This window comes from Ursus arctos, unplaced genomic scaffold (assembly GCF_023065955.2).
Source record: "Ursus arctos isolate Adak ecotype North America unplaced genomic scaffold, UrsArc2.0 scaffold_8, whole genome shotgun sequence".
Taxonomy (NCBI): Eukaryota; Metazoa; Chordata; class Mammalia; order Carnivora; family Ursidae; genus Ursus; species Ursus arctos.
The window spans coordinates 36,591,481-36,593,966 of NW_026623100.1; the positions used below are offsets into that span (position 1 = coordinate 36,591,481).

Genomic DNA, 2,486 nt, shown 5'->3' on the forward strand with positions numbered 1-2,486 from the left:
TTCTGTGTATGAAGGCTTGGATACAAGATACCTCCCTTCCTCCTCTGGGCTTCTCCAGGAAGATGATCCTTAATGATGTGTGGATTGTTCACTACGATGATAATAAAACCTGTGATTGCCTGCCCCCCAACCTGTGGAAGAGGGGCCAAAGAAAGATCACAGGGTCACAGAAAAGGCCGTAGGGCTTGGGTAGCAAAATTGGGATGTCCCAGCCTCCCTGTTTATTGTGGAAGTTCTTCCAACATTATTGCTTTCGTTTATTGAAACCAACCCCCATGGCGCTCACCACCCTTGGCAGGAGGCCCAGACCTGCCCAGGCCCCAGCCTGCCAGGCCTGGCCAAGATGACTGGGGGTGGAGGGAGCACTGGCCAGGCCCCATTCCAGGAGCCCTGCTTGCTTACAGCCTGAGGCACTAACCCCCACCCCCTTCTTAACGTCTTGCTTACAAGACAGCATTTGGAGACAATTTCTCATCAGACCTTCTTGTAAACATCCTCCTGGATGAAGCAAGCCCGAAGGAGCCCTTATTAGAAACACCTGTGCCAGACAACGGGCCTGCTGAATGACAGCCTGCAGAGCCGCCGCTGGCCCCCCTGCCAATCCTGAGGCTGGTGACCCGGGTGGGGTGGGAAATGGGAGTGAGGGTTTGGGGGGCAGTCTCTTCCCTCCCTTTCCCCTGCTCTCTAACCCCCCAGAGGGCCAGTATTGCTGAGACAGTGCCCTTCCCACGGCGGCGTGAAGGCACCGAACCGCCCCCATGCGTCACCTCTCGGATCTCCGACTTAGTCATCGCCCTCTTCAGGTTCTCTGAACAAGATGGCAGCCACACTTCTTTGTCCCCCACACCCCCCCAGAAGTGTTAACACGTGGAGTGACTTACCACTTGAAATGAATGAGACTATTTAAAACTTTCAGCGCTGTCCAAGTTTGAGCAGAGATAGAAGAGAGGCAGATAGAAGTTTCCCTACACGGAATTCCCAGGCTGGAAGTAACCTTGACACGCCAGCAAAAATACAGAAAAAGCAAAACCAGAGTCCAAAAGCCACATCTTCCACTGTAAGGTAGTTTTAAGCCATCGCCCTCGCTCCCACCAAACATTTTGGCAGGTGGTGATCCAAATCCCCATTTTGCTAAGAAAAAGCAGCAGGAGAGGGAAGGAGGTGGAGGAAGAGGGATTATATAAATTGGGCCCTGAACTCCTAAGAAATCAGTTCTTGTACCATGAACATGGGTCTGTGATGGGACCCTCCAGCACTCCCTGCGTCCTCCCCCTCCCACCGCACCTGGGACTCCCGGCCAAGCACTTCCTGCAATCCGGGTCACACATTCTCTCGCCACTTGTCTATGGACACATCCTGGGACCAGCTGAGGCCAGACCCTGCTCTGGGCTGCCCCTTGGCCCTTGTGGGGGCCTGGAAAAGGATCTTCTAATTCTGGGGCTGGAAAGACTATACTTTCAGGGATCATTTCTATAGTTTGTTACAACTTCTGGGGCTGGACACCCGGTGGAGGCATCCTTGCTGAGGTCAAGCGGTTTGTCCTAGAGGGAGTAGAGGCCTGAGTGTCTGCCTCTCTGCCCGTGCCACGTTCCTGCCACCCCTCACCCGACCTCCCTCCCGGCAGGCCACAGGGCTCCGAGGAGGACTGAGGTGGGGGAGATTCACCAAGGATCAGTCTTTAATGAGTCGGGCAGAAAGAGCAGAAAGAGGAAGCACAAGGCTCCATGAAATAAATTAGTGAAATCTCAATTCCGATAAATCCAGTTTCTTAAAAAAAAAAAACAACCAGCAACTGGTAGGAAAAGAAAATGTAATTTATGCCTATTGAAAGGAGGCCAGGTTTAAATTGATGAAGTCTCCTGTTTATGTAATAAATCCATTTCCATTCATGTCACCAATATATTTATCCACACATCCTGGTCCAAGTCAAATCTTCATTATTTTATTATTCAACGGGGGGCAGAGGGGAGGGCAGGGGAACAGAGTTCTGTGTCGAATTAATAAAGTCTCACTCTCTCCCCCAGATCCCTCCTTGCACAGGGACAATTTATTCCTAAGAAGAAGACAGAAGAACTGGATGCAATTTATGTGCTTTGAAAGAGACCCAAACGTAATTAGGCCAAGTCTCAAGTTCACCGAGAAATAAATCCCAGAGAAAGTAGCCAGGGGTAAAATTTACGTTCCCTGAAAGTCTGAAAGCCTCTCTCCCACCGGCCTCCCGCCCCTCCCCCAGGCCACCGTGCTTGGTTCCTAGTTCCCAAAGCCCGCCAGGCCCCAGGGGTTCTCTCCAGCGCCCCCACTGCCCACAGGGCCCAACATGTCCACAGGCGCTCCCCTCATCCTGCAGGTCCCCAGAGATGCTCACCCTGCCTGTCCATCCCCCCTTGACACATCCACACCCCTCAGACCACTGGCCCTTCACTCCGTAGTCAGGACAGTTATAGGCCTGAGGGACTCCTTAGCTTGTCAGCGCATTTGCCCGAGAG

The 2,486-nt window shown here is 52.6% G+C and overlaps 1 pseudogene; it reads left to right on the plus strand.

The window, feature by feature from the left end:
* Positions 1 to 1,445: 1,445 nt before the first annotated feature.
* On the plus strand, positions 1,446 to 1,549 carry LOC113247598 (small nucleolar RNA U3; annotated as a pseudogene).
* The last annotated feature ends 937 nt before the right edge of the window (positions 1,550 to 2,486 follow it).